This window comes from Mustela putorius, unplaced genomic scaffold, assembly GCF_011764305.1.
Source record: "Mustela putorius furo isolate JIRA1106 unplaced genomic scaffold, ASM1176430v1.1 tig00000450_pilon_pilon_pilon, whole genome shotgun sequence".
NCBI classification, from domain to species: domain Eukaryota; kingdom Metazoa; phylum Chordata; class Mammalia; order Carnivora; family Mustelidae; genus Mustela; species Mustela putorius.
The window spans coordinates 17,700,536-17,726,627 of NW_025421385.1; the positions used below are offsets into that span (position 1 = coordinate 17,700,536).

At 34.0% G+C, this 26,092-nt stretch overlaps 1 long non-coding RNA gene across 1 annotated transcript; it reads left to right on the forward strand.

The window, feature by feature from the left end:
• Nucleotides 1–1,819: 1,819 nt before the first annotated feature.
• LOC101681706 lies at nt 1,820–25,225 on the forward strand. The gene is made up of 3 exons (XR_199495.2): nt 1,820–2,009; nt 22,904–23,058; nt 25,095–25,225. It is a non-coding gene; the product is annotated as an uncharacterized LOC101681706 (long non-coding RNA).
• Nucleotides 25,226–26,092: the final 867 nt, after the last annotated feature.

Here is a 26,092-nt window from a genome sequence, read left to right on the forward strand (position 1 = left end):
TGTGGCCATTGCTGCTATAAACACGTACACAAAGATAAACTCAAAATGGATAAAAGACCTCAGTGTGAGACAGGAACCCATCAGAATCCTAGAAGAGATCATAGGCAGTAATCTGTTCAATATCAGCCACAGCAACTTCTTTCAAGATAGGTCTACAAAGGCAAAGGAAACAAAAGCAAAAATGAACTTTTGGGACTTCATCAAAATCAAAAGCTTGCACAGCAAAGGAAACAGTCAAGAAAACAAAGAGGCAAGCCACAGAATGGGAAAAGATATTTGCAAATGACAGTATAGACAAAAGGTTGATATCCAGGATCTATAATGAACTCCTCAAACTCAACACACACAAAACAGACAATCATATCAAAAAATGGGCAGAAGATATGGACAGATACTTCTCCAATAAAGACATACATATGGCTATCAGACACATGAAAAAATGTTCATCATTACTAGCCCTGAGGGCGATTCAAATTAAAACCACATTGAGGGGGGCGCCTGGGTGGCTCAGTGGGTTAAGCCGCTGCCTTCGGCTCAGGTCATGATCTCAGGGTCCTGGGATCGAGTCCCGCATCGGGCTCTGTGCTCAGCAGGGAGCCTGCTTCCTCCTCTCTCTCTCTGCCTGCCTCTCTGCCTACTTGTCTCTCTCTGTCAAATAAATAAATAAAATCTTAAAAAAAAAAAAAACCCACATTGAGATATCACCTTACACCAGTTAGAATGGCCAAAATTAGCAAGACAGGAAACATGTATTGGAGGGGATGTGGAGAAAGGGGAACCCTCTTCCACTGTTGGTGGGAATGCAAGTTGGTGCAGCCTCTTTGGAGAACAGTGTGGAGATTCCTCAAGAAATTAAAAATAGAACTTCCCTATGACCCTGCAATTGCACTCCTGGGTATTTACCCCAAAGATACAGATGTAGTGAAAAGAAGGGTCATGTGTACACCCAAATTTCTATTGGAACAATCACCACCAGCTAAATCTCAGTAGGAATTCCTCTCTTTACCTCACTTACTCCTCTTATATTCCCTGTCATGATACATAAGACCCATTCGTTCTGTCATGATTTGCAAAACAACTTAAAAATATGGACTTTGAAGTTGAATAGATCCAAAACCCATTTCTGCCACTGATTACCTATGGGAAAGTTGCTTAACTTCTTTGTGGCTCCATATTCTCTTCCATAGAATGATGATAATGAAAATACCTTTTTTATAAATTTCCTGGGATGATTATATGAATTAATTAATTCATGTAATCCACTGAGAATGGCAGAGGTAAGCACTCTTTAAATCATCTGTATCACTATTTACCAAGCAAGAAATAACGGAAATAATCTTAGTTCACTCCAGCTCTCTTACCTTCCTTATCTGGCTGAAACACAAAATCTGCAAATTGTATCATCTGACACGGTTCCATTCTACTTCTCTAATACACTCTAATTGCCATTTATATTTGTTACATATCTTGTCTACTGCTAGAACAGCTCAACTACTCCCCATTTCCTCTGTCTTTGCTTTCCTGTCTGTTCTAGGAGGATCACACTGTTGTAGGTTGATGGGCAATTTTATTTTATTCCTAAAATAAAAACTGATATATGACTTCCCAGCTTATAATCTCTCAATAACTTTGTATTGCCTTCAGGATAAAACCTAAACCTAGTATGACAAGGTTCAATTTTAACTTCTATTTTTAACAGTTTAGGCATATCAGCCTGCAAGCCACAGGCATCACAAGGCTAGTGGAATAAGAACTCCCTGGTGACAAAAGAATGCAGTGCTCTTAGCAACTGTTCATCAATAAACCATAATGAGACCTGTTAAGGACTGCAGTGTGATACACAGCCTGTAAAGTGTCAAATGCTGCTGGGCTGCTAAAGATGAAGAAATTCAGACTTGTAGACCAGAAACGTTTCTTCTTTGTGAAGAGTCCTCCCAAGGTTAATTACATAGAATTTGAAAGAAGAATTCCGTTTCCAATTCATCATGAAGATAGATGAGATCTTGGAGGTATGGCAGCAGAAGTTCTGTTATCTTAATACTCTTGTCCATTACCCAGGAACCACCATACAATCATTAAATATTGGTCAATATTTGAAAACAACATCTTCATATCTCAAAAATAATGTTTTTCTTGACAGGGATCTTTCCAACAAGGCCATGAATAGTTGGTATAAGAATTCACAAACTGTACATCATCCAAAACGGTGGGTTCAAGATTATTTCCTTGGAGCCTGAGGGATTTTACTATAGCAGCTCAAGGGCTGCTCTGGTTGGAGAAGTGCTGGGATGAAGCTGAGTGAACTTCAGCCTGAGCTAATATTTCCAGGCAGAGAGGCTCTTCTCTTACCTGATTATATAAGGGATATCTCCTTAAGCTTTAAACAATGGAATACAGGAAATCCTGAGGATGGAACTAGGGCTGAGGTATTTCAAAAATCTTGTACTTCAACTCCTTACAACTTGTACATTTGTAATTTTATACACTTATTTTTAAAATTAGAAATGGATTCTAAAATTAGAAATAGATTCTGAAGTACTTAAGGGTAAATAGGCTTACCTGAGAGCATCAGGTATTTGCATTTTTTAAACCCACTACTCTCAGGTAAGCCTATTTACCCTTAAGTACTTTAGAATCCCCTTTGAACACTATCAGTTTAAAGGTGTTTATTGATTATAGGCATTTTATATTATATTACAAATAGTGTATTTTCACTGAACATATTGCAATAAAAAATATACAATCTAAAATAATATAAATGTGTTTAGAGTGATTTGAGAGTAGTTGTAACCATCTCCTAAGCCATCTAAATAATAGAAAACTGTACACAGATACAAATGCTCTGTAATTATTTAACAAACATTTCATGATATGATGTATAATCCTTAAAGTAACTTGAGTGGTTTATGATGTGTTATATTTTTTTTTCCTGTAAATACTACATAAATAATTTGAGAGAATTTTATGCAATGCTACATCCTCTCTCCTACATATCTGGCAGCTATTTTAAAAATACATAAGTCTTTTTGCTAACTTGGATGCATCATATCAGGCACTACTATAGAATTTTTGAGAATGATTGTCCTGAGCCTTTGGAAATTATGAGCTGATACCAGAGACTTAAACATATACTTCTGTATCAGGACTAGCATAAGATTTAGGGTAAAGAACATCAAGTTTGAAATTTATGAAAAGATGTCATTATCAATGAAATATTTATGTATATATGATATGCATCTACAAAATACTAAGTGTTATGGAAATTTGAAAATAATGAACAATATGACATGGCTTCAGCATTCAAGAAACTTAAATTTTGTTTGAGGTAAAAGTCATTAAGCATGTCATAATGAGATAGTAATGACGTATTCACTCCATTTCTGATCTGTCACTGCTGTGGGTTGATGGGCAATCATTGATGGAGTGTACCAAAATTCACACTACCTGGAACTAATAAACTCTCAATTACCCTTGCCAAATATATTAGAGATTGCATCTCTTTCCTATCATGTTGCCTGAAAATTTTCCCAGGAGTTTCTGATTTTTAATAGCTTTGAGTCTTATCCCCAAATGATTCACCATTTGGAGATCAGATCATGTATAGTGCATGATAAGAAAAAAATCAAGGCCATTCAACAAATACACCAATTTACTCTGTAAAGCTGAAACAAACAAAATACCCATTTTCTTCATGTTTATCTCCTTCTCTCCTGGTGGAAGAATAGGCCAAGTTTTTGTTCAGGTGAATATTTTTACATACAACTGATATATACTACTTCCCGTCTCTAGGATTTGATTTATCATTTTTTCCCTGTCACATCCTTCAGGCTTTTCTTATCAGTTATATGCTGCCTTATTATCAGAAAACATGCTCAGGCTATAGCTATACTAAACATGCACAAACAGCAGTAACCCCAAAGCCATAAATAAACAAATAGTACTTTTCCTTCTAAAACAATGGCCATTTTCCTCTTATAACCGCATTTCTTGAAAAATAATCTACCTGTCAGCCCCACTTTATCACCATTTACTCTTTACTCTGCACTTCAGTTTCTTCTTCAGCCATCATACTGAAAATCTCCTGCAGGTTACTAAGGTCTCACTTAATAATTCTACAGGAATTGTGTTAAAGATCATAGGTGAAAGTTAAAAGCCATGATGGTATTTATTTTTTGTACATCTGCTTTTAACCTATGTAATCTTATAATAAAAATGAACAGAGTATAGCATACTAGCATTTTAATAAATATGTGCTGAATCGAATGAAACAAAATTATTTATCTATGACATCCAAGAAAACCTCAAAAAAATCAAATCAATGGTCCTAGCTGAATTTTCTGTCATTTCAACTTTAGTATAGCATTTGACACTGTTGAGCCATAACCTTCTCCTTGGAATATTTTTTCTATTGACTTTCATGAAATTGCTCACATTCTATTGGTCAAAACAGGATTTGGCAGAATGAACTTACTTAAGAATTGATGGGTCAAATTGAAAGTTAAGAATTGATGGGCCAAACTGAGATAGCCAGCAAGGCAAGTGCAGGCTTTGTGGATGGATCAGGAAATCAGAAAGACTTGTGTACAGTAAAGACAAAGTTAAGCAGTGGGTGAGAGTTGTCAGGTGGACATTATTATCGAGGTGGCCCATCAACAGAGGACTATCCCAGTGTGTACCCCCCCTATGACAAATGATACTCAAGAAACAGGCAGATGGTTCAAAGTCAGAGATGAGACCGCCACTTAGCATCAGAGTAAAACATCAGGGAATCTCAACTCCAGGCACATACTTCATTCTAGAGAAAGTGAGATAACATTCTTGGGATCTTGGAATATATTATCAAGAGAAGGACTCAAGTTTGGATTTCAGTTTCAACTGGGAATAGAGCCAAAGAGCACAATTAGCAGACATTTGACTTAAAGTCATGAGCTCTAGGATGAGGCCAACAAGGCACTTGTCTGGGTGAAAAAAGTTAAGAGAAAGTCAAAATACTAATTAAACAACAGCTTAATGCAGGTTTTTAATCAAATTAATGCAAAGCTTTATGATGAACAAATTATTAAAGTTTTAATTGCTAATCTCACTCAATGTATCTAACATAAGAGATATTAGAAAACCTTGACATCTAACTAACAAATAATTGCTATAAACAATAAATATTCTAAGTGCATGAGAAGAAAAGGCAATTCTGGGTTTGGGAAGACTGGAAATAGTTTGAAAATAGGAACTGACCTGAATTTGGAAGGAGAGGCCAGTACTGAAAACAGTAAATACAGCCATGTTTCATAATTATAACAAACAGCCTGTAAAGAAAGATGGAGTCAATTTTATTCACCTGATTTTCTCTTGAAGACGATGTCGCGTGTGTTTGGAAGAATTATTATTTTTTAAAGAATTATTTTGATTAGTATTGTAGGATGAGGGTTAGAGTTTAAAGGCATATTTTGAGTAACAAGGTATGATTCATCAAGGGACTTACGTAAGATGTTTATTAGACAGTCTTTTATTTTAATACTGGCAAAAAAAGTAAACCCACATATAAAATTCATCCTCCCAAGTGCACAGTACAATACTGTCAGGCACCTGCACGTTGTGTAACCAATCTCCAGAATATCCCCATCTTGTGTGATTGAAACTTTATCCTCACTGAACAGGTAACAACTCTCCCCTTCTTCTTCCATTGCTCCAGCCCTTATCTGAAAGTCTTGGTTTTGAAGATTAAAGATGGGCTGAGGTAATATTATGACATTTGGAGATAGAAGCTTGATAGATTTTCCCTGCTGTAGAGGAAAGTAGAATCAGAAAGTAAGACAACCAAAAGCAATAAATCTGGAGGCTGTATTGTCTAAGGGCAGAAAGGGGAATCCTGGTTTGGGAATTGCACAGCGAAGGGAAATTGAATAAAAGAAAATTAATTTTTTGCTATTTGATGTGAATTGTAATCTGCCTCTCACATGTCCCTTAAAATGTCATCAGCAACTGCCAGTAATGCAAGGAGGAATTTTAAAAAAAGGTGGCAAGGACAGAGTAAATATCTAAATTGCACGTGAAAAGAAATAAAGTATCTGTCATTGATTGTTTTGTTGGGGTGTTTTTGCAACCGTAAAAACAGTGTAGGAAGTCTTTTTGAGTTAATGGGGTTATAGACTAAATGATTTTCATATGCCTCTTTCCATTTTTCCCATGAAATTGCTGAAAAACTGACATTTGCACTGAGAACTAAAGACAAAGGCATTGGCTAGTATTTGGGACAATTATTTTGCTTCCATTGCGGATGGTGTAAATTGTGAAACACTTCCCTAGACTATGGCCTTGGGCTCCACACTTTGAAGTAGAATAAGACAGGTATTTTTAATGGAAATGGAAAAAGACATTAACATTTTCCCACCCTTTGTCCCTACCTCAGGACAATTAACACATTGAATGGAATATTATATAATTAACTTTTGTTATGCTGAAGCATTTTAAGAACCAGAAAAAAAAAATCCACCTCTTCTTCTAGGACTTGAAAAAGAAAAATAAGAAAAAGGCACACTGACAACATATTTCTTTTAGGGGGAAATTGAAAACAAGAAAAGCATGAAAAGTTATGGGAACAATGCAGTTGAGGGTGTAGACTTTCATGCACTGAAGTTGACTCCAATGTCTGTACCCTCAACTTAGCATATCTGACCATATAAGTCAGAAAAGATTTTTCCTTTATCCAGCAGCCACAGAGTATATTATTGATGCTGAAATATTGCAAGTGGAGTGTACTCATTAACCTGAACTATTTTATAATGCAACAGGTGAAAATATTGAGTAAAAGGTATTGAGAAGGAATAAAAGCATTCTTTCTAATCTGTAACAATCTGATGAGATCTGGAAAATCTCTTTTCACTTTAAGGCTAAAAATAAAATCAGACACATAACAACACAGGAGCCTTGAAAGCTATTAAATAAAGAGAAGAAAGAAAGAAAGAAAGTAAAGAAGGAAGGAAGGAAGGAAAAGGGAGGGAGGAAGAAAGGGTAGAAGAAAGGGGAAAAAAAAGAAAGTTTGATGAAAAAAAGAACACATTCTTGAAAATCACTTTAAGAATACAAGCCAAATAAATGTACTTTAAAGAAATGTTTTTGTCCAAACATAGTCCACAGTTTTTTAACTGTAAATATCTCATACAACATTAAGTGCTAGCAGACAATGGAGCTACATCTATTGAGAGAAAAATATTGTGACCCAAGAATTTTGCATTGAATCAAATTGCCAGATGTGTATAAAAGGACAGAAGACATGACTCAGAATATATAAAACTCCTATGCATATTTGTTAAATGTCTACTCAAAGACCAAACATAATTTTAAACTAATCAAAGTCAGGAACTCACAAGTGAAAGCACATTATTCCATTGTATAGGCATGGAATAGGTAATTAAACTCATGTTGCTGGGGCCAAAAAAATTAAATTAAATTCATCCTTTCTGAGAAGCATCTGTTGTACCATGGTTCAGGCCTGGATTCTGACACTAGGATTCCTGGGTTCAAATTGGGTATGAATATTACTAGCTTTAAACTCTGACAAATATGACAAACAGAAATATAATAGTTTCCAAATCTGACAAACAAAAATATAATAGTACTTGCCTCCATGAGTTGCTGTGAAACTTATGCATATAAAATTATATGTCTGGCACATAGTAAGTCCTTGATAAACAATAGACGCTATTACTGTTAGCTCTTTAAATATTTTATTTTTTTCATTATTATAAATAATGTTTGATTCATTTGGTATGTCTCTTATATGGATGCCATTGTTTCCCCTAGAAAAATTCCTACAAGTAGAATTTCTAGGTCAGAATATGTGAACATTTCAAGGCTTTTTGTTTGTTTTGTTTTTGTGTTCATTTATTTGTTTGTTTTTAACTCTGTCATGGTTTTATTAAAAAAAAACTTTATCCAACCTTTTTTAAGGAGTGTTTTAAGGAATTTTACACACTATACACATACTGCCATACAAAGAACATTAAAATAGGACCAATAACTGCAAAATATAAAACCCTTATTATTTGCATGAAAATGCTACCCACAAAGCTAGAAAAGTCTTTTTTTCTTTTTTTCTTTCAAGGTTTTATTTACATTCAAGTTAGTTAACATATAGTAGAGTATTAGTTTCAGGGGTAGAATTTAGTGATCCATCACTTGCATACAACACCCAGAGTTTATTACAGTAAGTGCCCTTCGTAAGGGTCATCACCCAGTTACCCTATCCCCCCGCAACCCCCTTTCCTCCAGCAATCCTGTTTGTTCTCTATAGTCAAGAGTCTCTTATTAAGAGTCTCTCTGTTCTCATCTTATTTTATTTTTCCTTCCTTTACGTTGTTCATCTGTTTTGTTTCTTATATTCCACATATGAGTAAAATCATATGGTATTTATCTGTCTCAGACTGACTTATTTTGCTGGGCATAATACACTCTAGCTCCATCCATGTTGCTGTAAATAGGAAGAGTTCATTCTTTCTGATAGCTGCACAATATTCCTGTGTATGAGTGTGTGTGAGTGTTAGTACCCTTACCCACAGAGTATATGAAAACATGTGAAGGATAAATTTTCTCTTCTTCCATTTGAAAATGATTATTCTAATTTAAGTACAAATTTGTGATTAATAGGCAACATTGATATGCTGTTATTTAAATTTTTAGTTGTGAAGCTGATATTTTTGTACAATTAATAACAATTTATTTTCTTTTGTGAATTATCTACTTCTTCAGGATATGCATTGGTGTTTTGCTGGCTGATAAAGAAGTCAAAAGTTATTTTCAGAAAAAGAGAACCATATCATTGAAGTAATAATTATGTATAATAGATTGGGTATATAACAGTGGATTAAATAAACAAAGCCCCCAAAATATTAAGATTAACTTCTTATACTTTATGATGGAAAATTATATGTGTCATATTATCTTGACTATAATAAGAAACACAAAATATAGGCAAACAAATTAGAAAACAAAACAAAAAGAGCAAGGAAGTTAAACAAAGGAGAACTAGAAAATTTGCCTAAAATATGACAGAAATTCAAACATCTCAAAGGTGACAGTGAATTTAAATAAATTAATCTCATATTAAATGGCTGAATTGTTTAGAATGGGTTTTAAAAATAAAATGATCCAAGTACACAATGGTGAAAAGAGACCAAATTAACATCACATCATCACATTTTACAGAAAAATTAAAATTATACTTGAATTCTGAAGAACTGAGAAAATTTTATTTAAAGGGGGAAAAAACAAGAGGATAATTTTCATCTAAGCTATTTTTATTTATTTATTTTTTTTATAAAGATTTTTATTTATTTATTTGACAGAGAGAGATCACAAGTAGGCAGAGAGGCAGGCAGAGAGAGAGAGGAGGAAGCAGGCTCCCTGCCGAGCAGAGAGAACGATGTGGGACTCGATCCCAGGACCCCGAGATCATGACCTGAGCCGAAGGCAGCGGCTTAACTCACTGAGCCACCCAGGCGCCCTCATCTAAGCTATTTTTTTAAATGTTCAAGCTTAGATGATTTTCTTTTTAACTTGATACTGAAATAAAAGTAAAAAAAAAAAAATAGATCAAATAGTCTCTCTATGCAAACATACCTATGTAAGTGTATAAAATTAAATAAATCTAAAAATTGAGCAACTGATTATTTAATAAACTGAGTTTGGGGGGGGCAAGTTAGCTGGCTTGCAACTCATACAACACCCAAAATAAATTCTGAGTCATTTAAACATTTTAAAAGCAAAAAAAAAAAAAAAAACAACACCAAAACAAAACAAAAAACCCACACAAACTAGAAAAAAAAAAAGTGTTTTTTTCATTGATCTTATCTTACAATGCAAAAAAGTTTTTCTAAGTTTACAAAGAATGATAGAAATTATACATAGGTACATCACTAAACTTTGCACTATAAAAATAGCATTATTTCAATGTAGAAGACTATCGTAACTAAGTTATAAGGCAATTTAAAAACTAGAAACCCATGGGTCACAAATATGATAAACACTGGGTCAGTGCCATATATAAAGGAATCCTAAAGTAGATGGGAAAGCACTAATAAACCAATATAAAGGCCATGAACTGATAATTTCCAGAGTGTTCATCTTCATTAGTAATGAATGAGTTTAAAATTACAGCAGCAGTGGCATTGCTTCAATATGAATTGGATAAAATGTTACAAACTTATAATTGTCAATATGGCTGAAAGAGAAGATGAAATAGTCACTCTTATGTCCTCATTGTGAGAGTGTTTGCTGTAAGAACTTCGAATGGGTTGGGAAACATATTTTAAGAGCTTTAATGATGTCCTCAATTGACCTGGCTATTTTTTCCTGCAATTTTTCCTAATGAAAAAATTTGGGCACAGATGTATATATATGTGACCTAAATGCAAACAAAATTTTTTAGAGTATTATTATAAAAGTAAATATTAGGAACAATCTCAATAGATCCTTAGTAAATAAATTATAGAACATAGCTATAAATGAGAACAAAGTATTATCAAAATTATGTCAGAATAGTATTCCATCACACAGTAAAATGTTAATTATGTAATATTTAGTGGAAAAAAATTGGAGTTTTACCCAAAACCATATATATATATATGTATCTGGAATGCAAAATGTAAGAGATTATTTCAATATAGAGATAATCATTCTTGAAATATGAGATTGTAAGTAATTTGGGCTTTCATCTTTATACTCTCCGTAATTACCCCTAATTACCATGTTATACTTCTGTTATCAGAAAAAAATAACGTAAAATATAAATATCAGGAAATAAAGATAATATCAGATAGAAAGGAGAACCACCTTCTAATGACACAGAATTCAGGAGACTTGTACCAGGATGGGCCTCAGCTGTCCCCAGAACACCTACACAGACCATTGTTTGTGGGTGCCATCATGTTTGTATGGACCTCAGAGCAGCAGTGCTCTGTAGAGCAGAGCTCATAATCATTTTGTTATATTTTCCATCTTTAACATAATATTTCTAACTCTGTCATATACTTTATATATGCGCCGTGTGTATGAGTGTGTGCATGTTTGTGTATATAAAGCATAAATAGTGTTTTGCTATGTGTAGATGTGTGTTGGGGGCTGGGATCATGTGTACATATTTTAAATTACTGAATCCATGAGTCAGAGGTTGTTACAGACACTAAACATCAGAATTACCAAGGATATTAAAAAATATATATACCCTAATCTCATTCAACACTATTCTAATCAGGCTGAGTGGGAATTGGGCATCTTCATGTTAGAAGTCTTTATTGCTGTTTATTCATGCTTAAAGCTAGGGATCATTGAGCAAAGACTCAAAGAAGGATTTTCTTGGACACATACTTTTCTTGGACACATATCTTGTTTAATAAGCCCTGTAGTATATTCAGATTTTTATTAGAAATATGTGTTTCAATTGAGCTCTAAAGATTCTGTCTTGGTCCTTGTATTAGTCAAGATTCTCCAAAGAAACACAACCAATAAATTTGTATATAGAAAGAAAAACAGATTTATTTTAAGGAATTGGATCACCCTATTGTGAGGACTGCCAAGTCCAAAATCTGCAGGGCAGCCTATATGTTGAAGACCCAGAGAAAAGTTGACGTTGTTGTCCTCAGTCTGAGGGCATATGAGAAAGAATTCATTCTTCCTCAGGGACCTGTTTTTTCTCTTAAGGCCTTCTAAAGATTGGATGAGGTCAGCAAGGTGATGAAGGGTAATCTGATTTATCCCAAATCGACTGATTTAGGTGTTAATTATATCTTTAAAAAAAAAAAAAAAAAACATTGATAGCAACAGCTAAACTGGTTTTTGACCAAAGTCTGTATATCCCTTCCAAGCCAAGCTGACATATTAAAATTCACTATATAATCTTCTAGTCAATGGTAGAATATTATAAAGTCATTAAAATAAAATATGTTTATTTCATCAAATGGCTGGTTACTTAATGATGCCCAATGAAAAATTTTGGAATTAAGCAACTTGCAAATATGCGTTCATACTTCAGATCAAGGAGTTAGGAGGTACTTTTGATATAACGAGCTATCTCAGATTACTCACTATATTTGATAACTTTGTGTATCTCAAGTTCTCAAAATCTTCTAAAGTGTGGTCAGCCTTTACCTCAAGTAGGTAAGAAGAAAATAATTCAGGAAAGAGGAGCCTAGAAATGGATAACTTTCAGTCAACTGGAGTTCACTGCAGTCTCGATGGTTTTTTATTTGTTTTTAATTTCAGGAGTGGTTATAAGAATGTAAACATGAGATTTTCTATAAATCTCCAGGTAGATGAGGCACAGTCACTACTTCTTCCCACCCCTGTGCTTCCCATCTCATCTGCCTGGTACATGCTCCAATACATGTAACTCTCTTATTATTTTTCATCATTTCCTGTGGGATGTTTTCTCAGGGTCTCAAATGAGATCCACCACCATACTGCATGCTCTGTTTATTGCAGAAATAAATGAAGCATGCCGGGCAGCATCTGAAAACAATTAAGAATAATTGAAATGAGCTGTGGACTCTACTAGTCTCATTAAGCTTTATATTTCTTCCACCACACATTGGGGATTTAGATCTGAACCTCCGATCCCTTAGGCCTCCTGCTGGCAAAAGGGATTCCTTTCCCAGGGCAGATAAAGGGCCATTGGTTTAGGATGTTGGGGCTGCCATCTACAACCAGGCAGGGAAAAGGCCTGATCACTGCCAAGAGGCTTCTGTGAGAGGAGACGAAGTCTCCCTCCACTAGCTGCCTTTGAGCAGCTGCTTTATGAATTAATAAACACCTCTATGAATATGCACACATCTCTTATTAAGAATTCACAAGCACATTAATCAAGCTGCTCACATGCAACTCAGGATATTGAAGTTAGCTTTTTTCTGTTGCCTTTCTTTGAGTGAGATAGGAAGAGAGAGAGACAGGAAGAGACAGGAAACTAAAATACAAAAATAATAATATTTCAAGTGTTTCTTTATATGAAAAGTAGAGATTAATACGAATTTTGAAATAGTTCCTGAGATGATACCATATTTCCAAAGTCCACAGAATCGTAACTTGGACACAAATAACCAAAATATCTCAAGTGTTATATTGGAACTGATGAAATAGTTATGTCCAAATAATATATTCACTCTTCTGCAGAACATAAAAATGGCTATCCTGGAAGACTCTGTTTCTGAATGGATAAATCCATTTCCTTTTTTTTTTTTGTACCCAGGAAGGCCAGGGAAGTTTAGCTGCGAGGTAATTATTCTTGGTGAGATATTTAACATGATTCAGTGACAGGTTTGAGGAAATGAGATTAGTTCTTACCATGAAGAATGACTTAGATGTGAGCTTGGAATAATGTGTGTATAAGAAAGATAAAGGTAGGTATTTTATTAAACTGATAGTACTTGTGAAGATGATTCTATAGGCAACATTGTGGATTTGCATGTTTGACAAAAAAAAAAAAAAAAAGAGCACTGGGGAGCTTCAAAGTACAATTGACCTTTTAATTTTCTCTATTTCAAAAGATCTGATTACCCGGAGGCTCATCTGAGAATGTTCTTCCCCTGTCAACTGTAGAACACTAATATTACAATTTATTCTAGATAATCATGTTGATGAGGTTTGGAGAGTTAGAATCCCTTTAGTTTCTTCTTTAAATTTGTACGAGTAAATTAACCACAAGAGAAACTCCATTTCAGTTACAGGACCCTTTTTACATAATATTGTAAATTTGTGCTTATTCTCATCAGAGCTGCATTAGGCAGTAACACATTTCTTTCTGCCTCGTCCAAAGACAGACAAGAACATGCCAAATCCTTCCCCCTTACATAACATATTCTTTACAATAATAACAGCTGGCATTTATTGAATGATTACTATGTGCCATCCACTGTTCTCTACACTTTGCTTGCACTCTTACAACACAGTAGACCTATGAGGTAGAACCATTATTATCTCCATGTTTGCTCATAAAACGAAGAGTTGAATGGGGAAAAGTGACTTGCTTAGGTAACACTTAAAGGCATATCCAGGACTCAGATGCTAACATTCTGGCTCTGGCATCTATCTTCTTAACCATCACACCTTCTGCCTGTATGGATCATGTCCGTTTTCCAGTACTCTGGTTTAGATGCAAAGTCCAAAAGAGAAGAGATAACAGGACATCTTTGAGGAGCTGAAAGGAGTTCCACAAATCTGGAATGGAGAATCTCCTTCTATATGAGGGAGTTAGTGGTCAGTGGTGTGAAATAGGCTGAAGACTAAATCAGGGTCTGTCATGCAAATGGTCACACAGTTGTGTTGAGGAGCATGGGAACTTATCCCACAGAAATAGAGGCTTGTGGAGAGTTTTAATTATGGAAGTTGAATGATGGACTTTGGCTTTTTAAGCAAATACTCACTGACAGTTTATGAGGGAAAATCAGAGATTGGATTACAAGGCTATTTCCATGGTCCACTCAGAGATGTAGCTCTAATTTTTGCCCTCAGTATCCTGAGAGTGTGTCTTATATGAACTCCAACAATGTGTAGATGGGTGTAGTTACCAGAATTAGTCGTTGCAACATATGTGTGAATTACAATAGGCCCTAAATACATTTCAATTTATTTAACTCTTCCAGAGAACAAAATGGATAAATTTCTTTATATCTTTCTCATACTTCTCATACTTAATGTTTTATGTAGACACTAATGTAAGCAAGTGCAGAATTCCAGGAAAAAAAAAATGTTGTAGGGGATTGGATTGGATTTTTTTTTAATAGCTCATTTAATAGTTCTCAGTGTAACTTTTTCTAGTTGTGCCATTCTTTTCCCTTCTAGGCCTGTGGCCAACACTAATTTCCATGACTACATGAAATTGCAGCCCCCTATTGAGGGGAATGTGAAAATGATTTTGAGATGATTATGACTCTATCATTATGTTTCTTGCATCACAAATCTCAGATTTAAACCATTAAGACAGTTTAAAGGAACAACAGCAATCAAGACAAGACCAAAATAATACAAAAATTAAATTATATCCCTAGAGTTTTTTTGTCCTTTATTGCTTTTCTACTTGTTCATGAATACAGAAATCTCACCTGAAGGTTACAATCCTTTTTTGAAATTCTAGCATGTGGAAGTGATTCTTGTTGTCATAAGCAGGAAAGTGAACACTAAAGTTTGAGAACAAAACATGCAGTAAAGAAATAGATTATTTTTATGCAATGGCTTTGGTGGGAGTAAAAAAGTTTTTAAGCCCTGAAAACAGAGAGTGAAAAATAACTATGAAGGAAATAACTGGCAGCTTACACTTTGGAAGAAAATGATCATGGGAAAAATTAAGCTGTAAAAAGCAAATGTATTTAAGGAATGCAAACATATATCGAGAGACTGATAAAGATATATGAAAAATTATATTTAAATATATATGTATAAATATGTATGTATATATATAATCAACTTGTATCTGTATCTTTATCAGTTTCTATGTACACATTTATGTCTATATACATCTTTATAATACCTATCTATAAAAAACAATTAAGTAAAAGCTTCCTAAACTTAAAATATCCAAGTTTTCTTCAATTTAGGATCTATGGAGATAGTCTAGAGAAATAAGAATCAATGATCCTGAATTACAACATCAGGAGCATCTGGATAAAGGAGTAGACACAGAGGAAATGTTATTTGGGATTCATTTTATCTATAATCTGATTTGTTTTGATTGAATCATTCTGGAACTAACAAGGAGTGGATGTATGGGTGATGGATGTTGTACTACCAAGTCTCTCACAGGAAGAGAAAATGAACTGAAAATAATTGCACATTTTTACTAACTTACAATATTGAAATATTGATATTCTGTTTATTTGAAATGTTAACTTTTTTTAATTTTTTATTTTTTATAAACATATATTTTTAAATATTAACTTTTAAATTAATTATAAAAATACTTGTAAGGGCTGATTCATGACCTCATTCACACACATCTTTTTTCTTTTCTCCTACTAAGTTTTGGTTACTTAGTGGAAGAATTGTTTTCTATAATGATATGTGTGTGTGAATTCTTTCTCTTTAAATAGTATTTGAAAAGGCTCAGTAGTCCAACACCCACCTTCTAGTTTTATTTGTATGCTATTTTATGAAATTATGAGTTTGAAAACATGTCTAATTTGTTTTATATATCATGTAGTACATCTTTACTCTATATAGGAATTAAGTACTTTCTGATAAGTGATTGGATTTGAGCTGTACTAGCTTTGGCTGCATTATCTTTTGTTTGTCTGATGTTATGCAGCAACACATTCAACCCAAACACTCATGTGCTCCCAATTTAATAGATGAATTATAACAAAAATTCATGAATTAATTAAAATTTACAAAATATATTGTTACTGACAAAGATGGCCTTAATGTTCTCCTCAGTTTGACTGAACTTTAGAGAAGTCTCTTCCCTCAGAGAATTCACTCTAGAAAACAGAATTATAACTATTTGTCAGCCTCTTTATGATAAAAATCTTTACAGCTTAAGATAGTCATTCTCAAAGACCTGAAAGCTAACATTTTAAATTGCAATCAAGAAAAACAAGGCCCCTATATTCTAGTCTTCCATGTGAAGGTAGGTATATAATTTTGATAAGTATCAGTTAGTAAACACAGAGGGACTAATTATGTTAGTTAAGCCCCTTCTAACATCCTTCAGTACTTTCCCACTCACTCACCCAGATTTAAAAATTATTTATAATAGTCAAGATATGGAAGCAACACGAGTGCCCATTAAAACATGAATAAAGAAAATATTATATATAATATATAAATGTATTATATAATAGATATGTGTGTGTATATATACATATATATATATATATATATATATATATATATAAAACTGAACCATAAAAGGAATAAAATCTTGTCATTTGCAACAATTTGGTTGGACACAGAGGGCATTATGTTAAGTGAAATAAGTCAGCCCAAGAAAGACAAATGTCCTATGACTTCACTTACATGTGGAATCTATAAAACAAACAAATGAACAAAAAAACAAACAACAAAACAATACAGACTCTTAAATACAGAGAACAAATGTGTGGTTGCCAGAGGGGAGGCAGTAAAACAGGTGAAGGAGATTAAGAGGTACAAAATTCCAGGGACAAAATAAATAAGATATAGAGTTAAAAAGTACAGCATAAGGGATATAGTCAGTAATATAATCATGTGGCATGGTGACAGATGATAACTACACATACTGTGATGAACATTGAGTAATATATAGAATAGGCAAATCTCTGTGCTGTGCACCTGAAACTATTATAACAGTGTATGCCAACTACTATTATTTCAATAATAAATTGAAAAAAAAAATTCCCTTGACTTTTGTTTCACTGAAGTTCTGTTGAAGATCTCTCCTCTACCATCACAGTCTTCACCCCTCTAGTGAAGCAGTTGTGTTGAATAAAGTGTATCTTGCCTGTATAACTTATTTGGTGCAGTTTTCTTTGAAATATTTTGTATGATTTCTTTTGAAATATTTTATAGATGAGGGCAGGGATTTTTTTCTAAAGTATAGTTAAATATGACACTAAAACTAAATAGGAAAAAAATAAAATTAAGCACTTTATGCATATATTAAAATGTTTTTATAGATCTAAGGACTGAAAAGTCATTAATAAAAAACATAATTTTATTGATTTTTATATGGACCCAGTTTTATGAGAAAAGAGTGTCAATAATATATGTATTATATGCATACAGAAATACAGAAAAATATATAGTAGCCATCATTAGAAAGAGAAATTATTGTATCATTAAAAATTTGTCTTTGTTTTCCCGATTTATTTTTCAAAATTTTTCTACCTAGGGGCCAACTGGGGCTCCTGGGTGGCTCAGTCCCTGGAGCATCTGACTCTTCATTTTGACTCAGATCATGATCTCCTGGGTAGTGAGTTCAAGCCCTGCCTGGAGCTCTGTGCTCAGTGGGGAGTCTCCTTGAAGAGTCTGCTGACCTCCTCCCCTCACTTGGGTGCTCTCTCTAAATAAATAAATAAATTTTTTAAAGGGTAAAATAAAAAAAAAAATAAACTGAGGTTCCAATGTTTAAAATTATTAAATGTTAATAATTAAGTCTTTAACTAGCCAAGAGTATGTCTGTCGTTGGCACCTGGCTTAGGGTGTATTCATTAGTTATGCTTGATGGATCTCTTTCCTGTAAAAACCTATGGAGAGAGCTCAGTGGTCTCTGCAGAAAAATTAAAATGATAGTTAAGTTTTTTTTTTTCAGTGTTCTAAAGCCAATATGGAAACTTTTCTACAGAAAATTCAAACTTTCCTTGAAAATTTCTAGTAAGTTAATATTGAAGGAATAGAGGGAATTCCTGAGCTGTAAGATGTTGAAAATAAGTATGCCTACAACCACAGGCATCAGTCTCTGTCGATTAAACATAAAAAAAGAATCCTTACAAAAAAATATTCTACATCTCTGTTCTCAAATCTCATTTGTATACTGGTCAAACTGAAGTTTTCCTTCCAGAAATAGTAATTTACCACTTGAATGATTTTCATTCTTGTCTTATATATGGACTTGGGAAAAAGCAGCCAGGAAGACAAAACTGTGGAGTGCAGTGTCTGAATTGTCAAGGTGCCAAAGTGACTCTGTCTATCATTTTTGCACATGGATAAATGTCTTTGTTGTCAGGGAGATTTTCTCCCATTTTCTTCAAACTTCTTATCCTTTGTTTGTTGGAGTGAAATGTTCCATCACAATATGGCTGTGCTAAAGCCATATACCCTGCAGATGATTATCAGAGGCTCACAAGGCTACCAAAATAGAACGCCCCCAGTCTTGTAAAGAGCACTCAAGTCTTTAGGAAAGAAAAGCAGTGATACACTAAGGGGGAGGGGAAGCAGTTGACATTATTTTATTCTTGTACTGACCATTTTTTTTTAATGGAAAAGAGTTAAAGATTGACTGAAGAAATGTATGAGTTAATGTGTTTTTAAAAAATCATTTGCTAAATTATAAACATGTTACTTTAAGAGAAGCTGAAAGGGGAGTGGGGAGGCACCTGCCTGGCTTAGTGGGTTAAACAGTTGCCTTTGGCTTGGGTCACAATCCTGTGGTCCTGGGATCAAGACCTGCATCAGGTTCCCTGCTTACCTGGGAGTCTATTTCTCCCTTTCCTTCTCCACTCTCTCATGCTCTCTCTTTCTCAGATACATAAAATCTTTTAAAAAGGAGAGAGAGAGAGAGGGAAGCTGAAAGGTGTAAGAAGATAAATGAAAGATTATTTGCATAATGAAACAGATTTTCTCACATCACAGAAGAATTTCAAGGGATATTTTAAAAATAGGTTTCTCTTATCTCAGATTTTAACTACATTTTGGTTTCCAAAAATTTAAAAAGATTCATGTATTTACAAATTTGGAAATTCAAAAATAACTTTTTCTAGGCATAGGGACAAATTTCATAAATATTGTTAAATGATGACAAATATAAGAATCATTATTACTTCCTATTGATCAATAGACAACACTGATCACAGACAATTGTTAAATCTACTATTTAAGTGAAAATAATTGATGAGATAACTTATGTTTTCTTAAGATACAATACTTTGCAAACATCAGTCCTGTGTGATCCAGTGTTTCCTTTAGCAGTGAAGGATTATAATGTGATTCCATTACAGGATATGACTTGTGAAATAGCTCGAAACTCATTCTTCTCCCTTAAGCAGCCCTACATGGTTTGGCAGCTATCTTCTGCTAAAATCATTGATATGAATGATCATTTTTTGACTTTTAACCTCTGCATATTAGAGATTAAGTGCTAGATGAATGGAGTCAATGTTGTTTAGTGTTGTAATTCTAATAACTACATTAGGATCCGAGGGACAAGTAGAGAAAAGCAGAGGAGGAGAGTTCAATAAAGGGAGCGGGGAATTAACCAGATTTCAAGTCTCTGATTTCCTTACTAAAGTCTAGATTAAGTAGTTTATAACTGAGGTCTCCTTATTGCTTGTCTAACTAGCTAGTGGGTGCTATCACATTTATTGGGTTATATTTGTTGACCTGCTCTAGCTTGCTAAATCCTTTGAGATTTTGAGCAGAAGGTGAACCTCTAAGATCACAGTAATGAAATTGTCTTTCTCTGTAGATAAAGAAACTGACCAAATACATAGGTTCACTTGCATTTTTAAACTGGATGAAGAACTACTTTCCTTTGTATGTTACCGTAATTTACAAAGTGTATGTCTCTAACAGATATATTTGGAACTTCATTGTTCCTGTTGTTAGAGATTATTACAAAAGTTAATTTTATGCTATGAAAAAACAAAATGCTAGTGGAAATTATTCTTGAATTTGATAGGTAGGGTAATGGCCTGCAAAAAGGCAGTTGGAGGGGGAGAGGGAGAACACTTTAACTTTCCCTTATATTCATAGGTTTCTTTGAAAATTTTACATTTTTTAACATAAAATTATTCTATTACAAAGAAAATGGAAGATGGCCTATTTATAAGTATTTTATTATATAAAAAAACGTGTTTAACTTTCACTTGATGCATAGAGAATTCTAAGAATATGAGCGAGACTTCTTTGAAAGAGCCATTGATTCTGCTTTTTCTCTGTGCCAATGGTAACATCTATGGATTGATTTTTCTGCATACTATCTTTGAGAAGCCAAAGTCTTTGTCTAATTGGACAATAACACTACCACATAATAGTTACTTATGGAGAGGACATTCCTTTCACAAACAGAATAAATTGGCAAAGAGAAGGCAACTCGAATCATGATTAGAAACATGGAAAAGATTGGGAAAATTACACAGAGAACACCATAAAACTGAATATTTAATATTGATGGTCAAGAAGAGCTACAGAAAGTCATATTTGAAAAAATAAATTTTAAATGCTTGCTCATAGAGTTTGCAGATAGAGCAAAGGGAGTGAGTTAAATGACTACAGGGATTTCTGTCCTGGAGGTCAGAGAGCTTGGTAAATTCATCTTCCTGAAGAAATCTACTTGTCAAGAAGACCAAAGGCTTATATTTGTTCATCAGGCATATTTATTCAATATGTCTTAAAGACATAATGTCATTTTTTTCACAAGATAGGTTTTTAGATCTCCAAGTAATGCTAAAATAAGGTGATAAAATGTGGTAAAGGTGTGAATACACATTTTCTGCTGCACAGATATTTATATCTAGAATCCAACAGTGAAGACAAAGTTTAATGATTTGACATTTTAAAGAAAGAGAAAATGATTAGAGCTAGATAACCTTCCAAGTCTGTTGAAAATTCCCACATAATTGGCTTTGTTAACCCAGCAGTTATTGCCCTCCAGACCCCCTTACCCAGAAGCACAATTTTTATGTCTATAGGCAGACAATTCAAGAAAGAAATGACCATTTCAATTATCCTTAGAGTTGCTAGACATTCATTTTCTCTTTCTGCATAAACACTGGGGATACTCCATGTACTTTGAACCTCTGCCCCCACTATGTAGCAAGAAGGGGCTACAGAAGGGGCTTTCCCTTGAAGAAAGGAACCCTCAGGAAGGGAGAGAGAAGCCGCTTGCCCTGCCTGTATGCTTGATGCTGAGGAATCAAGTGACCTTTCTCTGGAGTTGGCATCAGAGTAAAGTGTGGGGTGGTCACCTTCAACAAAGTAAGACTAATTCCCTGTAATTTCATTCTTGTACATAGACATGGTCACTAGTGCTTGCTACTTTCTGCATAATTCTGACAGTAGGTTGTTTGTTAAAGAAGCCCACATTATGATGAGAAGTAGGGATTACAGGGTTCTAAGCCTTGAACAAGAACACCATAGCTCCTCAAGTTTTTAATGGTTCTTGGAAATCTGGAGAGCATAGTAATGGTTTCTGTGGCTCTATCTGAGGAAACATAAAAGTAAAGGAACATAAAATGTTGCCTAGGTGGCTGCCAAGGAAAAAAAATGAGAAAACTTATAGTCAGGGCTGAGAGCATGGTCTACTTACCGCCAGGGACTGAGAATGACTAAGCTGAACCTGCCTTAGGGAGCCCTCTATGATGTTGGATGCCATGGTAAACACTAAGAAACTCCATCTATGTGGAGATCACCACCAACAGAAACTAGCTACTAGGAGAAAGCAAACGCAGATCTGGCTGGAGTGAGATCAGCAACGTCTTTCCACCACCAACGGATAGCAGGTAAGAACAGAACTATGGTGGTCACTCCCAGTTCCTTCTCTGCATCTCAATATAAGGATGGGTATAATCAGTCATACATACCTTTCTAGTGTGGGCCCCAGAGCCAGAGTGAAGCATAGTGTGGAGAGAAGGTGAGGTCTCAGAGAAATATAGGAGATGAGATCATACAAATGGATAGAACTGAATGATTTCATGTTATAATCTGAAAGGGATCAGGGAGTTAAGGATCTCCCTGAGATGTGTGCAAGAGCTGGGAAAGGGGAGATTTTCCAGAGCATGATTAAGAACAATCTTAGAGAAAATAAAGCTATTTATATTTGTTTTCCCACACATACACCCACATTTTATTCACTTGGTGCAAACAAATTGTAGAGAATCCCAAGTTAAATGTGGTAAATGATTTAAAAAAAAAAGAATTCTCAATTTTTGACTATTCATATCCTTATCTATTTATTTCAGTCAGTTAAAACAATTTAACACTTATTTTATCTTAACAGAAAGAAGATAGTACCTGACATACCACCACTGGTCCTGGAAGAGTACCGAATTCATCTTTAAATTAAGTTTTAGCTCAGAGAGCCAGTTACGTAGTTCTGTTAAAAATAAAAACAATACAAACAAACAAAAAAAGCATTGTAATTGTATTTCATTTTTCCTTAAAGAAGCCCACTTACATATAATTATATATATATATATATAATTAATTTGAATATAAATCTTTTCAATAGGAACCTACAATTCCAAGATTGGAGCATCAGGAAGCAATTTGTCATAACTGAAGAAACAAGGGCTATGGAAACAAATCTGGGCTCTAGTCACTCTTCCACAATTGATTTTCATGAGACTTGGAACAAGACTATTCTAAGACTTAGCTTATCGAAGGGTAAGGAGTACTGTTACATGGTGAAGGATGAAATTAATTGAAAAACCAGGGGCAACTGGTTGGCTCAGTGGGATAAAGCCTTTGACTTTGGCTCAGGTGATGGTCGAGGGTTCTGGGATTGAGCCCCACATTGGACTCTACGCTCAGGGAAAGCCTGATTTCCCCTCTCTCTCTCTTCCTCCCTCTCTGCCTACTTGTGATCTCTGTCTGTCAAATAAACAAGTAAAATCTTAAAAAAAAAAAAAAAAAAGCAAAAGCAACTAGCACAAAATTTATATTGGACCCCATAGTAATCAAGCTAATATTTTTGAGTTTTCACTTTGGTTCCCATCCTTTGCAAGGACATGAGGTCTGGGATAGGAGAAGAATAAACAAAAAGAAACATCTTTTTAATAAAAATTGTGCTATAAAAATAAACCATAACATTAATTTGGCACTTATAAAATAAAACTGTAAAACTACGTAGGTGTTCTTAAGTAAGAAAAGAGAAAGAAAATATATAAATTTGATGAAGACCATGGCAGGTTTTGGGTGTGAATATAGGACATAAAATTCCTAGGACATCCAAACATTACCAGTACATTATAGAGGGCTATATGTGCCACAATAAAAGTGGATGCAAGAGTCAGTGAAAAATAAGTTGTATTTTACCTAGAATTAAAAACTTGTTCCAATCTCCATGAGAAATTTGAATAGTTTAAGCTTCAATGAGATATTTTTCATTTTTTGATGCCTATCTTTTTGTCTTGTGCAATTCTAGCTCATTGCTTTTATAATATAAATTCTGGGCAGGAATTTTGAATGATTCTGAATTTTATACAGTCTCTCATATTACTAATATTTAGTTCATGTTAAGTATCTTGCATCTTTTTAATGAAAGTTCTTTCTTTTCACTGAAAATATTTCCATGAAACATTGCTGAAATTAGACATTTTGATAGGCTTAAGTAAAGATGCTGGAACCATGCTAAAAAGCACAATATTTTAGATATATTCTGTTCAAAACACATTTTTATGTCACAGTAGTATGTAAGATTCCTGTGTACATATACATTTTCTTTTACTAAAATGATTTAAATAATGATTAACATTTCTCAGATAAAGCACTAATTCCATAAGATGAAGACAATGAACCTAAATTTTAAAGCTTTCCTGTATGGCTATATTGATTCAGTCATTAGAGAATAGGTAGATTTCATGGAAATTTACTAATCTGTTTTATGATAATATATTTTTTTTGTTTTATGATAATATATTTTTAACTGAAACCCTTGATTTTCATTTGTTTCCTCTTAGCTAATACCATTGATGTTAAATTTTGATAATGCTCAAATTTCTTATCTCATCTGTATCTTTTTTTTCAATGAGTTTTTAAGTAATGTATACCATGTATAATTATATAAGATATAAAATATGGCATAATATTTATTTTATCTTATGACTTTCTTTTTATTTATTTATTTTCTTATTCATCGTACAATAAGACATTGAATGGTCTTTCAAGCCTTTTCTGAGCATTGGAAACTGCTTTCGTCTTTGCCATGTCCTTCTCCTCCTTTCTCCTCTGGAAAGTTTCCGTTTATCCACCAAGACTCAAGCAAGCTGTGCTATTTTTAGTGCAGCATTCGCAGATTCTTTCGAGTCAGGTTAATTGTTAACTTATCAGTAGTACCCTCTATTTCTTACCTAGAAACCTGAGGGCAGGAGGCTGAACCTGAAAATGTATTCCCCCATCCTCTGGTTTTACCAAAAGGATTGTGTTCCTACTTCCTTCATGGTTTTTGTTCCACATCTTCTACCTCTCCAGGGAGATAGAGTGACTTATTTGGTTCCCTTGACAAGTCAAGAATATATTCCAGCTTCACAAAAGTTGGACGTTATGAAGTCTTTCACACTTAATGTAATGAGTATGAATGATCTGTTGCAATGCAAATATTTTGGTAGTCATTAATTAACAGATTCCTCCAAAATTATTACATGAGGTTGAGTAGAAGATGAAAAAAAAAAATCCATTGACTATGGCCTTTTCTTTTCCAGACCCATTAAAGAAAAGTTCTGTAAAACTGAACTTTTTCTGAAAAGAGGTGGTTTCAGATATTGGGAAATGATGTTCAGTTGCTACATTAAAGAAAAATAGTTACCTGTGAAAATTTCTTCGTCCCCATCAATCCGCTACTGAGAAGTTTCTCAGGGGAATACACGTCTGTATTAGCAAGAAAAACGGAAATGACTTCTTTAACCAAAGATAACCAAAATTTAACCAAATTACATCATTCATCAATCTTAAAAACTTTTGAGGACGTGATGAAAAGATAAGTATTACTAACCAAAATCAGTATTACTAAGCAAAACAAAAATTAATTATAAAATTGCAGCTTTTCACCAGTTGCAGCTCAAAGGAAAGTCAAATCTCAACTTAGGAAATTAAAAACCAAACAAACTTTCTAGTGTCCATGTCCTGGTCCATAGAGAATAGTTACAGTAGAAATGGAAGGGATATGCTCTATTCCCCAAGATGACATGTTTAGTTTAATGTGTATTTTGGTAAGGACAGTAACTGCTGACTAGGGTACAGAGAACAGAATGAACTTGAGTTGATGAATCTCACCTCAGAAAAGTACCTAAGTTATTAAGGGCCCCAACAGTACAATTCTAATATAGGTGAATTATTTCCAACATAAAATATTCCTGTAATTTTCTATCGCTATCCTGACATACCATCTGTATAATAGTTAGAAACTGTGAGAGAATATACAATACCAGTGAAGACTTTGGTTAGATAAAATGGTACAGGAAAATGGAATACAAGTGGCCAAATCTCACTATTTTATTCTTCCTTCACCATTTTACAAAATAGGAACAATCATCAAATGTCAGACATAATATTCAGATTCAAGTTATCTTTGAGTTCTAAAGAAATACAAGGGTTGAAAAGGTATAGTTCAATTTTTCCATGGTCTGCAGGGAACTTCTATTTATGGTGATGTCTTGGACTTGATACTGCATCATTTTCTGAACCTGACATAAATCAGAGG